The following is a 15628-nucleotide window of genomic DNA, read 5'->3' as shown; positions in this document are numbered from 1 at the left end:
AAGAAAGTCTGAACTTGGTTCTTTTGTAAAGCAAATTTTCCTGACTCATCTGTTTTCCAACTCTGAGTTTTCTCTTTGGCTTGGCTTAGTTTTGGTTTTCACTCTTGTGCTTCAACAAGTCATTATTAAGTACCCATTAAGTGCTCAGGCCTGTAGGGAATTAAAAAAATTTGAAAATAGGTTTCTTACCCTTGAGGAAGGTGTAATATATGGTTGAGTTTTCTTAAGTCGGCACACATGAAATGTGGGAGTTAATCAGCAGTTACCAGTAGTTAGGATGGGGAAAGGGTGTGACCCTTAAACAGCAGCAGAAGAGAGTTCTTTGTAGTGAGGGAAAAGTTCTGTACCTTGACTGTGGTGATGGTTGCCTGAATATACAAGGATGATAAAATTTCATAGAAATATATACCTCCCCCCTCCACAAAAAAATCCATGTAAAAACTGGTCAATTCCAGAGAAGGTCTCTACCTGAGTTAATAGTACTGCACCAATGTCAATGTCCTGGTTTTTACTATAGTTATATAAGATTATCATTGGGGGAAGCTGGGTGAAGGACACATGGGAACTCGATTATTGCAATTTGTGAGTCAAGATATATCAAAATAAATAGTACAAAAAAACAGGATGAGGAAGCTCCCTATAAACTGATATGGAAAGATCTCTAAGATGTATGGTTAAGTGAAAGAAGGAAGGTATTGCACAATGTGTAATATGCTACCTTTTGTGAAAAAGCAGGAACTAAAGAATGCGTACTCACATTTCCTTGTAGAACATAAAGGGACTATGGAAGGATACATAAACTAAGAACAGTGGTTTCCTGTAGGGGCTGGAAAGGAGGAATTCGACAGACGAGGCACAAAGACAGAAGGGAAATTTTTATACTTTTGGGGTTTTGAACCATGTAAATGTAATATTATTCAAAATAATAAACCGAAAGACAAAAATGATAGTAACATAATAAATAATATCAATGTAGAAACCTATATGTCAGGTTCTTTACTGAACAATTTACAAACATTTTTTAACCCTCAAAACACATACCAAAGTGGCAGGTATCTCTTTTCACAGAGAGCAAAACCAAGACTCAAGGGTAGTTTTCAAAACTTTTGCCTAAGCCCATGGTCTTTACATGATAATCAACTCCCTTCCTATTTAAGGTTTGCTGAAAGTACAATGCTGCTTCTTATCTCAGTGCCTTTGAGCATGGATTTTCCTCTGCCTGAAACCACTCACCTCCCTCACCCTACTTTGTCTGTCTGTAAAACTCCTATTCAACCTTCAAAACCAAGCTCCTGCCCAGTTAAGTTTTCTCCAAACCTCTTTCCTCAACAGAATGAATAATTCTGTCTTACTTCTGTATCTCAGTACTAAGTTAAGTATATCTTAAAAGTAACAATTATTTCTTAACTATCTTTAAATCCCCAGCATCTAGCAAAATGCCTGACAATTATAACTACTGCGCAATGAATTTCCTTCAGCTATAATGAACTCTTTAAACCTCACCACGAGCATTCAGTAAAATCAAGACCTCTCTTATTAAAAAGACTCATATTCACTTGCTAAGAGATATAAGTAATGGTACACAGATACCTGTAAACAAGAGTGGCTAACAAATACTTTTGAAACCCCCAATCTTATATTAAGAGGAACCTCTCAATTATAAATGTTCACAAGTAGATATTCCTTACAAACTTTTAAATACCAAATTTCTGAGTGAAGCTGATTCCTAATACTTCTAGTAAATTCTCTGCAAAATATGAATTCATAGGAGTAATTATACCTTTTATAAAACTATATTAAATTCTTTTTAAAAATTCCTAAGTAAGGCCTTTTTGAATTTCCTTTTCTATGAAACGTGTTTACTTTTAGAAGTGCAACATGGGGGCTGGCCCTGTGGCGTGGTGGTTAAATTCACACGCTCCACTTTGGTGGCCCAGGTGCACAGGTTTGGATCCCAGGCACAGACCTACACCATCCATCAAGCCATGCTGTGGCGGCATCCCACATACAAAATAGAGGAAGACTGGCACAGATGTTAGCTCAGGGCCAATCTCCCTCACCAAAAATAAATAAATAAGTGAAATAAAGGGCACTGTATTCAGAAGACTTGGTGCTCAACTTCTAAACTACTCCATGATGATTTAATACAGCATGGGTTTCTAGATAGACACACAGAACTTCTATCTTTAAAAGCTGTTATTCTAGGGGCCAGCCCCGTGGCTTAGTGGTTAGATGTGCGCACTCCGCTACTGGCGGCCTGGGTTCGGATCCTGGGCGCGCACCGACACACCGCTCGTCAGGCCATGCTGAGGCAGGATCCCACATACAGCAACTAGAAGGACGTGCAACTATGACATACAACTATCTACTGCGACTTTGGAGAGAAAAAGGGAAAAAAGGAGGAGGATTGGCAATAGATGTTAGCTCAGGGCCGGTCTTCCTCAGCAAAAAGAGGAGGATTGGCATGGATGTTAGCTCAGGGCTGATCTTCCTCACAAAAAAAATAAATAAATAAAATAAAATATATTCTTTAAAAAAAAAATTAAAAGCTGCTATTCTCCTCAAAAAAAAATCCGTCCTCCACAGAATGTTGCCCACACAGCCCCCAAGTCAGATCAATCGTAGATGGGATGGTGGTGAAAGATACATGGTCTGAAGTCAGACGATCCCATTCAAATCCTGGCTCCATCAATTCCTGTGTCCCTGTCATTAACTCCTCTGTGTCTTATTTTCCTCATCTGTCAAATGAAGTCAAACTGGTATCAAATACACTGAGATGTTGGGAAGATGAAATAAATTACGACACATATAAAGAGCTTAGAACAGTGCCCAATATATGCCAAGCACTGAATAAATAAATGTTAGCTAGTCATAGTATCCTAACTCTGACATATGGTACATGCTCAATAAATAATATTAACTACAAGAAGGAGCTTGTCTCTGTCTTGTTAAGCTAAAGGTACCTGAAAGAATTATCATCTCATGTTGCTCTAGAAGATAGAGAAAACATCAAGAATGTGAGGATAGGTGTAACTCTTCCAGTGGTATGTGCCAGCAGTAGGAGCTGTCACTCCACTTTCCAAGAGATAAGCATGACTCTCTAGAGAAGAAGACACACATCCCAAACCCCAAATCGTCTTCTGCTTTGAGGATCTGGGTTAACCAGAGGATGTTAATTCTGCAAGTCCTTTTTACAGTTTGATTTTTCCAGATGTCATGCAGCAACATTTCTTTTTTAATGAAGACTCTAAAACATGGATCTTTACAATAAATCAGACTTTCAAATAAAGTCTATCTCAATGGGTCTTTACCAGTGAAAGTGGGTCATGATATCTAGTCAGGTGTGTTCTAAAAAGATTTTCATTGCCATGTGTTTACCTGTCCCAAATGCTTTTGGGGACCTTCATAACCCACACCCAACAAACTAATGCCAATTATGCTATATAAAAGGCTTTCTTTGTTATAAATAATATTTTAAGTCTCTAAATGAATATCAAAATCAGCATCAGGGTGTATTGATTAAATATCTGTACACTCACATCCTTAGTAGCATTATTCACAATAGCCAAAAGGTGTAAGAAACCCATTCATCCCACTGACAAATGAACAGGTAAACAAAATGTGGTATATACTTACAATGTAATATTTTTTCAGTCTTAAAAAGGAAGGAAATTCTGATATATGCTACAACAAGGATAAACCTTGAGAACATTATCCTAAGTGAAATAAGCCAGTCACAAAAAGACAAATACTGCATGATTCCACTTCTATGAGGTATCTAGAGTAGTCAAATTCATAGAATGTAGAATGGTGATGGCCAGGGCCTAGGGGGGTGGAAAATGAGGAGTTAGTGTTTAATGCGGACATGGTTTCAGTTTGAGAACGTGAAAAAGTTCTGGAGACGGATAGTAGTGATGGTTGCACAACAACATGAGTACTTCATACCACTGAACTGTACACTTCACATGGTTAAAATGGTAAATTTTATGCGTATTATACAATAAAAAATTATATTATTGAGCTCCTGCAACACATACAAAAGAAAAGAAGAAGCAGGTAGTTATCAGTGACCTTGGACTAAACAGTTCATCTAGATAATTCTGAGCAAGACAGACTCTAAGCAACTATCAACACTGCCTTAATTCTCTTAAAAAAAAAAAAAAAAAAGCTTCCTTTTTGTTTTAGCTAAAGAGACTTTAGTATGAAAGTAGAGCAAAAATTAATCCTCCCAAAAACTTAAGAGAAAAATATTCAAACTCTACCTGTATTCCAAGTTTCAGTCATACAGCACACACAAGTTTGTTTGATAACTCTGATATCTTCAGCAGAGTGGCAACAGCAAAAATTACAGGATTCGAAGCTACAATCTCAAAATGGAACTGGAGCCATCCATAATCTTTACTGTCAAAGCAAAGCCTAATAAATTTCAGTTAGGTTAATCCCATTAAGATCTAACGTTGTTATCCTTTTTAAGTGAAAATACATTTAATTAGATCATAGGAACGAAGAGGCAGTCTGGTTCTGCCACTTCAATAGCCGTTTCTCAGGTCCTATGGACACGACATGAATATGGACAGGACTATTTGCTTCTGCTACTTCATTTTGTCTCTCTCTTTACCCTTCCCTGCAGTCTTTCTTATTGAAATTTTATAGCACCTTGCTACCCAAGAGCTTGCAAGGGGAGAGCAGTTCTTCAGAAGTAGGGAAGATCAGTAAAATATTTTCCATTACTTCCACATCCCTCATGACACACCTTCAGTGACAGGGGTTTCAAAAAGGAGCCCTTCTGCAATGAATTCTGAAAATTCAGTCTGCTACAGATCTGACCAATTTCTTTTGAAATACTAAATAAAAGCTAACTGGCCAAATTATCTTTGTCCCTAGAAAATAGCAGAGGTACACATTGTAAATTTGATCTCAGCATTGAAGAATAGAAAAATGAATGAATGAATGATTTCACAGAAAGATGGACAGGACAGCTGAAAGTCCAGTACTTGTGTCCATAAAGCAGATGTTTTACTGTGGCAGGTCACAAATAGTCATTTTTGTAATAAATAAATAGAAAACAGAAGATCATGTGATATATAATTGTTAAATTTGAAGAGTGCTAGAAACTAGGATGATCAAAATTCGCTCATGGGAAGTCTCTAGCAGATCTTTAACTCAATTCATGTGTCTGCATAAAACATAATGCCTAATTGGTAGAATCAACCCCTTGGCATTTTGTACTCATCTGATTTGGTATGATCTGGAAGGATAAACACAAAAAGTTTCAATAATTTTGAATTATTTTTCTGATTCTTCAAAGGTAAGGTATTTTTTATTTCATTCTAAGTTTTGCTGGAATTAAAAACGGGTGGCACGTGAATATTTGGTAATGCTGGCAGCAAGTTTGCATATCAAGAGAAAACAGAAATTTTCTAATCACATAAATCATATATTGTAATCACATGAAAAATAGCTCTTTTTGTGTGTGTGTGTGTGAGGAAGATTGGCCCTGAGCTAACATCCATGCTAATCCTCCTCTCTTTGCTGAGGAAGACCAGCTCTGAGCTAACATCTATTGCCAATCCTCCTCCTTTTTTTTCCCCAAAGCCCCAGTAGATAGTTGCATGTCATAGTTGCACATCCTTCTAGTTGCTGTATGTGGGACACAGCCTCAGCATGGCTGGAGAAGTGGTGCGTTGGTGCGCGCCCGAATCCAAACCGGGGCTGCCAGTGGTGGAGTGCGTGCGCTTAACCACTAAGCCACTGGGCCGGCCCGAAAAATAGCTCTTTCAATTTCTCTTAGTGAGAAACATTTTTTGTAAACATCTACATCAGAGATCCTCAAGGCCAGCCTCAATAACCTGCTGTGTTGTGATATGAGTCCACAAAATGGTTGGAGAAATACAGAAATGTATATTTATTTTCCTAAAAGGCACATTAAATAGTTGGCCGTGACTAATCAGGTTTTAAACGTCTGCTGTGAATTAAGAATAAATAAATCCCTGAATTGATTAATTTTTTCCCCCATTTTGGAAAATGAAATTGGGTCTTTATTTCTGCCACATCTGCCATCAGCAAGGAGAAGGAAAGGGCATGAAATAAAATAAGCACTGGCATCAAGAAAAGCTTACCTCCTCTCCATATTTTTTATTGGAAAAATAAAATTTGTTTTCCAGTAAGATATTTCACTTAAAAAAAAAAAAAAATGTTTCTACTCAAGGCTCGAGTTCTATTTATTTTTAAATGAGGCACACAAAACCTCCCAAGTGCAACTCAGATTTACATCTGGCTAATCCTCCAAATGTGACCGACCAAGTTCATGCTGTTTATTTCTAATGAGTTCTGTGATTTTTGGATAACACATGTGAGAGATAGCAAATTAACTACTGCTAGTCAGCAGCAAGCAAGCAAAAGATGTCTCGAGAAGCTGGTGTGAGCAAATCCTGCAACTCAATTTCTAATCACACTTGCCAGAAACTTGGGGGAGGGAAAGGTGATAAACCCTGCCAAGAAAATCAGTGGTAGAACCTGTTTCCCTTTCCTTTTTCCATGGAATATTTCAACACTCAACCAACAAAGACAGCTCAATCTTTCCTTTCCATAACTTCGGGACTGCGGGGAAGGCTCTGGTCCCATTGATAGTCTTAGAAAAATTAAAATACCTCACACTGCAAAATGTAATATCAGTGTCTGTGAGTTCCTTCCCTGGAACTATATCCAGTTACATAAAGAGAACTACTACAGAGGTGAGAGGGGTGTCACTGGCATGCTCTAGAAACACATTCTCCCAACACACCTACAGATGAGTACACAAATCATAGTCAAATCTCTTTACCTAGAGCCAACTGGCTCTGTGCAACAGCACCAGCTGAAAACAAAACAACAAACAAAAAAAAAAAAAACAAGAGATGGCAGAAAAATACTCCCCCAAAATCAGGTGACTGAAAGCTTAAGAATCACAGTTTGAAAAGCACTTACTCCCTGGAGGGTTAAGACCCCTGAGAGTGCATTATTGCAGGACATTTTCATCTTATTTCTCATCTGAATCCCAAACAAAGGACAAGTCTTGACTATGGTTCTGAGCCATGACTGCCATTAGAATCAGCTGGAGAATCTTCAAGCCAGGCTGAGGCTGGGACCCACCCCATTCACCTCGCCCCTACCCCCAACTCAATTGAAACTGCAATCTCTTGGGGTCAGGCCAGATGACCAGTGTTTTCTAAAACCTCCCAGGTGATTCCACTGTGCAGCCAACAGTTGAGAACCACAGCTTTAGAAGTATGCTCTTTGAAAGAAAGAAAAAAAAACCTAGTTTCTCTATCAAATCCACTATATCAAAGAAATTAGGTCTCTAATTTCACTCAGTCTGTCCTGTCCCAGAAAGTCCCAGTCATTACTTCCACTGCCTGCTAGCATGCACACTTCCTAAGGTGGGAGCAGGCTGGTAGATGCTCTCCACAACTAGAGGTGGAAGCAGGCTTGCTACAGGCCCCAAAAGGCAATGAAAGGCTTGACTCCATCTTTGCGATTAAAAAGCAAAACTCCCGTTTTTCTCTCCTCACACAACTCTTTTGACACCAAATGTGTGGGGTTTTTCCACACCAAGCAATTCTCCAAGTCTTCACCAAGTGGGTGGCCTACAATTTAATTCAGTTCTGACACTAACTGCCCCAAGTTAACACAGACCTCACCGGTTAGGGGCTCAGTCCCACAAGACTGCTCCCCACTTCAGATGCCAAGTGCAAGTCCAGGTTATCACCTGTACTTCGACCAACCAGCTATAAATCAGGGGTTCCCACAACTCCTTCCTTGGGTTTGATAATTTACTAGAACTCACAGAACTCAGGAAAACAGTTTACTTACCAGATTACCGATTTACTATAAAGGATACAACTCAAGAAGAGCCAGATGGAAGAGACGCATAGGGCAAGATGCATGGGGCGTCCATGCTCTCTCCAGGCATGCCAACCTCCCAGTACCTCCACTGGTCAAACCGGAAGCTCTCCAAACCCCTTCTTCTAAGGTTTTTACGGCGGCTTCATTATGTAGGCATGATCAATTAAATCATTGGCCACCAGTGATTAACTCAACTTCCAGCCCCTCTGCCCTCCCTGTAGGTCAGGGAGCTGGGCTAAAAGTGCCCATCCTCTAATCACAGGGTTGGTTCCCCTGGGAACCAGCCCCTATATTTATGGGCTTTCCAAAATCATCACATTAACAAAAACTCAGGTGTGGTTGAAAGGGGCTTGTTCTGAATATCAAAGATGGTCCTTTCACCTTTATCACTCCAGAGCTGTTTCAGGAGCTGGGAACAATAACCAAATATCAGAACAAAAGATGCTCTCGTATTGCTCTTAGGAAATAACAATGGTTTTAGGAGCTCTGGACAGGAGCCACAGAAAAAGACCAAAATACATATTTTTTATTATATCACAGTGATCCAGGTGTAAGTGCACCATCTTACATATTCTGATGTGTTGCTGTGTTAAACACAAAGACAAATCTAAAACAGGGTGTGTAGAGGGCGTAAAATTTTGGTTTTCTTTAGACCAATGGTTCTCTTAACTCTACTATGCATTAGAATCACCTGAGGGCTTGTTAAACACCCTACTCCCAGAGTCTCTGATTCAGTCCATCTGGGATAGAGTCCAACTATTTGCATTTCAAACAAGTTTCCAGGTGATGCTAATCTTCTGGTCTCAGGACCACACCTTGAGAACCACTGCTTTAGACTGAACTTCAGACACCTCTAAACATTTCGAAATACCAAACAGACTTATTCTTATTTTCTTATTTTTCCTTCGATTTTATTGAGATACAATTAACATACAGCACTGTATAAGTTTAAGGTGTAGAGCAAAATGATTTGACTTACATATATTGTGAAATGATTACCACAATGAGTTTAGTTAACATCCATCATCTCATATAGGTACAGAAAAAAGAAAAAGAAAAAAAAAAATGTTTTTTTCCTTGTGATGAGAACTCGGGATCTCTCTCTTAACAACTTTCAAATATACCTACCATCCAGCAGAGTTAACTATAGTCATCATGTTGTAGATTATATCCCTAAGAGATTTTTTTTATACTACCTGTTTCTACAATGGGAATATTGAACATTGACTAGATAGTTGACATAAAGGAATTACTGTTAACTATTGTTTTAGGTGTAAAAATAGTATTGTATTTATGTTTTAAAAAACAAAGAGTTCTTACCTTTAAGAGATACATATTGAAAAAAATTTTAAAACACTACAGATAGAGTTGACATCTGCTGTGGATCTTGAAGGTAGGATGTGCCATTCCTATGCAAGTTTTATATCATCACAACATGTATGTATGAATACATAAAAGTAAAGCCAAAAATATGATAGAAGAACAGCATAAATAAGAAACTAAAACAAAAGCAAAATGGAGAAGAACCAAGGGAGCAGAGGCCTTGAGGATCCTTGGGGCAGCCCAGAAAAGAGCAAGACTGTAGCCACAAAGGGATTCAGTATGATCCTTTATCTGGGATTCTTCCCCATCGAGAAAGTCTCTTACCTGAACATGCTGGGTGTTAACGCTTCTGTAGTTACCTGAGAGTGCTAGGAGAGAAAGGGAAACTGAGTCAAAAGTTCTAAGAGTAAATGGAAAGAGTAAACAGCAGAGTAAAGTTTCAGTGCTTGAAAGAAACCTTTCAAGGTTTCTGTCTACCTTGAAGGTTCCTGGAGGAAAATCTGGAAAGTTGATTGTTGATTAAACTATAAGCTTAAGACTGGCCTTGGGCTTGACTGCTCTAGAGCCAGGCCAGGGATGTACTACGGAGTGCTAAGCACTGCTCCTACCTGGAGTAAAACTGGAAGCATCCATCGAGGCATGGTTTTAGCACCAGCTCTGCTACTCCTATTCTAGGGCACTGCAAGCATGTCACTCTCCCTTTCTGGGTCTAGACTTCATTATGTGGAAAATGAAGGGTTTTAGATGTTCTCCACTGTGACTCCCGAAGCTTACAGTACATTACCACACTTGAAAAAAATACTAGCCCTGGGATGTAAACAGAAGAAAAGAAAGGGAGCGAACACGAATATATATGCCAGACCCTAGATAGTTATTTTCTATCGCTTATTTCATTTAACCTCTAAAACCGTTTTGTAAGGCTAGTCTCAGTAGCAACAGAAGGCTATGGACAAGAGACTATGGCTGAGAGTGTGCAGTAACTTGCCCAAGGTCATGGTACTAGCAGTAGCAGAGCCACAGATCAAAACCAGGAGCTGGCTGATCCCAAGGGAGAAGTTGTCCCACTACACTGTGGGCGATTTACTGAGTGTCATCCCGCTGCTAGTAGTCACCTCAAAGCCACGGTGAACTTTGACTCCAGGACTTAAAAAGACATGAAGGATTATATCAAGGGTTACATTTGTTTTCTGTGCCCAGACTTATCTTTTTTTAAAAATCTGATATTTTGTGAAAAAAGTATTTGATTATAAAATCATTGCCCAATAGAATACCCAGCAAAATTAGCTTATAACATTTCTAATGTTTTCGTTTAAAATTTTATATTTTCCTTTCTCTAATACTCTGCTTATTAAAAAAAAAACAGTTTATAACAGCAGGTTATGTGTGAACACAAGGAGGAAGCTTGGAGGTTTTGCTCTCCTTTAAAATTTTTAGAGGGTGCACCCCCAGACTACTTATCTTCTAAGGATGTGGGTCCAAAAGCAAAGTCCTTGGCAAGTCATGAAAGATTCAACTATTTCACATAGTGGCTATTTTTTTTCTTTAAGGAGAAATAATTTTCTAGGGATTAGAAATATACTACTTTCCTATTACGCCAAGGCGGTGAAGCAGCTTCAGTGAGTGAACACATTGCATAAAGCAACTGTCTGGTTCTCAGGGCTCAAGGTCATATTTCTCTCCATATAGGGATTCATATAATTGGCTATGCACACTCGTCCAGTGAATCAAGGTGGCAAGACGACCTATTAGATAGATCAGTGGTCTGATCTAGGACACAGCTGCTCTGCTCCCTCCAGGCTTAAAATAATTCAGCACTATCAACCTCTCCCATTAAGTACAATTAATTTTATGAAATGGAGAAAATAAGCATGGGTAAATAAAATGGCTGACACACACCACGCACAGCAGAAAACACCAACTGTGCACAGGACACCAGCTTCCCCGAATTCCCACTGACCTCGAGGTGATAATGAGGGAGTTCTGCAAAGACTGCATTAAAAAGTATCCTACGTTTAGCCAGCCCTCACCCCAATCCAAACTTTTCTCTCACACCACAGCAGGAGGGCCTTACTAATTGGAATGAGCAGAACACGTGGCTTGAAATATGTTTCACAGCACACACTTCCAGAACATTCTGAATTATACACACACACACTACTCAGATTTCTTAGTTCTTAAAAAAAATCTAATATGCAAAATAAATGTGGTTTTTAAAATTAAAGTACATGTTGGTGTGATGATTTTAAAAAAAAACACAGGTGAAGATGGGTTTTGTAAGCACAAATTTCCCCGTTAAGACTAGTGGTAATGACCAGGGATAGAAACAACAAAGATGCCTGGTGAAAAGGGACCCTCTAATCACATTAGCTTGTAGTTCCAAAGGAAGACAGTTGCTCTGAATTTCCCTTCATACATAGCAACTTCAAAAAAAATCCTTATTTTCTTAGTACATCTTTATGGAGCGAAGCCTGTGTGCCTTTGAAGCCTCAACACAAAACAAACAAGAGTCTTTACAAGTCCTGTCTGACCACCCAGAGAGAATCAAATGGTATTTTTTTCTCCAGTAGGCCACCCCAGGATATCAGGCATAAAAAGGGAAAGGAGGGATTCATCAAGTAATTAGGATGTATTTTTCTAGTGTAGTTATTACCCTCTTTTAATCTAAATATTATGTTATATTTTTCACAAGCAAAGCCAAAGAAGATCTAATTATTCGTTTATTGAACAGAAGTCTTGAGATAGCAGAAAACAGGTTAAAATCAAGGGAAGAGCAGAGAGGGGGAAGATTAAGGAGGTTTCTTCTCAAAATCTCAAGAATTGAGCCGGGATTTGTAAAGTGCTGATGTTCCGAATGCCAGGACGGTGGAGCAGGGCCCGGGTGTTCTTGAGCACAAAACCCTCAGATGAAAGCGTTCAAGGGCTTGGACTGCAGGAGACATTCGGGAAGGGAGTACCTTCCGCATCACACCGAAGAGCTTAGCTGCATGAAAGTATCTTAGAATCCTAAGGAGGTCTTACAGTCATAAACATCCTGAAATGCTCTCCTCTAATCATGTCGTGTCCCTGCACCAAATCTCCATTTGGGCCAAATACAGACCAGATCCTGTAGCCAGATCTCCTAACAGCCCCCAGGCTGTCTTCCCAGGCTCAGTTTCTGCTATTACCATGTGGGCACACTGTGCTCCACGCCCCATGACGTCCCCGCTGTTCCTCAGGGATGCAGGGCACTTCCGCCTGATCATGCCAGTGCGGACGGTCTTTCATTCACTGGAAACGTCCTGCTATCCTCATCTCTCTACTGACTCACCTTTAAGACAGAAGGATGAAACGAGGTTCAGAGACCTCCTCCTCAATCACAGCTCTGCCGCTAAACAGCCTGGTGGCTATGGGCAAGTTCCTTAATCTCATTCCCTGCCTCAGTTTCTTCATCTGCTAAATGGGGATAATAAAGCCTATCTCACTGTTGTGAATCTTAAATGAGACGAGGATGATAATAAACTGATGCTCATCAACTTAATAAGTGTTTCTTCCCTCCACTCAAACATAAATGCCATCTTCCTCCCAGCCCCCAAGCCATCCTTAACACCTGCAGCCACAAATAATCCCCCCGTTTTCTCAATTCCCCTCCCAGCTTAATTGCAGCTGTGCTTGGTTCCTGGTCACTCTCTGATTATATTATTGCCATCCCTCCATATGTCAGCACACCTACCAGACTGTGTGCTCTTTGGAGACAGGACCCATGTTTAATTCATATTTAGACTCTTCCCAATGTCTCATATACAATCAAACTGTAAGAACCTCAGGATTCTAGAATTAACAAGACCCTTTAAATAATCTAGACAAACCCATTATTCTACAGATAAGAAAACTGAGTCCATGTGAGATAAATAACCACACTACTAGTAAGTAAGAGAACCTCTTCCTACATGACCAACTTGAATGGGTGGGTGGGTGGCTGGCTGGATGGACAAAGGGACAGACAAACCAGCAATCAGCTACACCATCCAAAATATTGTCAGCACCTCAAACCCTAGGGGATAGTGTACTGACCACCATATAGTGGCCACGTCACCACTCATGCTTCCTTCATGCTTACTAAAAATTTTTTAATGCCATTTCTTTAAAATTCTTTATAAAATCCAGATCAAGGAAATTTACCACGCAAAAGGATTTGAAATAGTATTCCTCGTCAACAGCAGGATCTCTTAATTAATTTAAAATACAATTGTATTCAAAACTTTTCAGATAAACAGCAGCTCACCTTCTCCTAGTGTAGCTTATTCACGCCACAACTTTTACTGAAAGCCAACACCATGTGCCAGTCCCGTGCTTGTCCCCACAGGAAGCCCACAGACGGACCATCCCTGTGAAGAGCTCACAGCTCAATGTCATTTCTTGCTCTTCTCCTTCATTCTGCCACCTCCATCTGTCCCTACATTTATTCAGTAAAGTGCAGTCCCGGCATGATAAACCCCATCACAGAGATAATGAGAGGAATTATGGAAAGGCAGATTGCAAAGTACTTGGCAAACACTTACATCTGAAGGTTTTGGATATAGGAGCCCATTTCTCTTCACTCTCTAAGGTTCAGGAAATGTTGCAAACCTCTCAGATGGCAGGAAGCTCCAAACTAGGACCCGGGCCATAGGAAGAATTTCCCAGAATGCCTCCTCAGAGAGCCACATGATGGACAGGAAACATTCTGCAGCAATGCTGCACCATGTTCAAAAACGCCCACCTTTCTCCATACCTCTTAGAACTTTTAAACTGATTTGAAATGTGATATGGGTGGGTAATACACCAGTTACAAAACTTATGGTGTCAGATTGTTGGGACTCGAGATAAGATGTGGAAAGCAAGTTGGTAGCAATTGAAGATAACACACACAAAACTAATTGCCATAGCATTGTGCTAATCACTATTCTTTCGCTCGTAAGGTCCCAGAATACTCCAAGAGCACTTGAGGTGATTCGAGGAGGCCTTCCCTGCCGGACAGGATCTACCTGAGATCACTATGATGGTGATTCAGATGTCATTTCATCAGAAGTTGTCCCCGGCCACCTCATCTAAAACAGTACCTCTGGCAACATCTCTATCCCCACACTCTGCTTTATTTCTTTATAGCATTTATTGTTACCTGACATTAACTTATATCTTTTTCTTTCATTATTGCCAATCTGTCCTGCCAAAACACAAGCTTATTCAGGCCAGTGACTCTGTTTTCTTCACTTCTGTATTCCCAGTACCTTCAACTGTATCTGGCACAAAGTAGGTTGTAAATGAATATATATTAAATGAATAATTGATATCCACTTCTCAGATCAGAAACCTATTAATGTAGACCCATTGTTACTCAGTTACTCACAATAATGGTTTCCCTTCCCAATACAGCAGTATTAGGTTTAGGGTAACACCCAAGCTGAACCTGGCCTCTCTCCACTAAGAGGAGGTAACTCAGGAATACACCCAGAGAGTGAAAGGGGTGCTTTCAACAATATGCTGGGACAGCAGGTGTACAGTGGGAGTGTCCCAGGCAAGCTAGAGTGTAGACTCACTTTAACCCTAAAGCAAAACCAGATTTGAGGAAGAACACCATTGACTATGGTCACTGGATGACTTTAGATGCCAAGGGCACAATCTCTTGCGGGGAACAAAGGGGCCTGGAACTGAAGGCTGTCATCCTGCTTATGGCAGTGAGGAAACTACGAGAGGTGACATTTTCTACGTGTGCTTATGAGAGCTCCACTGCCACCCAGAGTGTAGGACAAAGTTAAAATCACCCCATGAGGGCCGGCCCCGTGGCTTAGCGGTTAAGTGCCCGCGCTCCGCTACTGGCGGCCCGGGTCCGGATCCCGGGCGCGCACCTACGCGGGTCCGGATCCCGGGCGCATACCAACGCACCACTTCTCCAGCCATGCTGAGGCTGCATCCCACATACAGCAACTAGAAGGATGTGCAGCTATGACATACAACTATCTACTGGGGCTTTGGGGAAAAATAAATAAATAAATAAAATTTAAACGATCACCCCATGAAAGACCACACTGCGGACAGATCAAGTTGGAGGCCTTCACTTTAGAAGAAAATGTGTGTGCTCATCAATACACAGAATAAAAAGTTCTTGCTGAACAGAACTCTACGAAGCAAATGAAAAGGAAAAACGTTTTAAAACAAGAATACCCAAAATCACAGTAATTTTTGTATGCAAAATATTTTTTTAAAGTATAACAAAGTCCCTCTTTTCTTCCTTCTATTATAAATCATATTTTCTGCAAAAACTAGAATTAGATTAACTATTAACTTAGCACATACAGGTTTTTCAATTCCAAATTAACTTTTCACAAACACATTTGTGCAGAGTAGAATCTCAATTCAGCTGCAATAGACTGAGAAACATTTTTCTTGCGACTTCAAGAATAAC

General features: G+C 40.0%; 1 long non-coding RNA gene across 9 annotated transcripts in view; it reads right to left on the bottom strand.

Annotated features, from left to right (window-relative positions):
* Positions 1-15628, bottom strand: part of LOC147915384 (uncharacterized) — a 388885-nt gene that overhangs the window by 291804 nt on the left and 81453 nt on the right. For 8 of the 9 annotated variants that reach the window (XR_015553980.1, XR_015553983.1, XR_015553978.1 and 5 more), the window contains exon 1: positions 7852-8131. The exons of the other annotated variant lie outside the window; for it this stretch is intronic. This is a non-coding gene — a long non-coding RNA (uncharacterized LOC147915384). Of the gene's footprint in view, positions 1-7851; positions 8132-15628 lie in introns of those variants that run through there. 9 annotated transcript variants of the gene reach the window in all.

This window comes from Ceratotherium simum, chromosome 13 (assembly GCF_057802395.1).
Source record: "Ceratotherium simum simum isolate JZ-2026a chromosome 13, ASM5780239v1, whole genome shotgun sequence".
NCBI lineage: Eukaryota > Metazoa > Chordata > Mammalia > Perissodactyla > Rhinocerotidae > Ceratotherium > Ceratotherium simum.
This window is presented reverse-complemented; position numbering and strand designations above follow the sequence as displayed.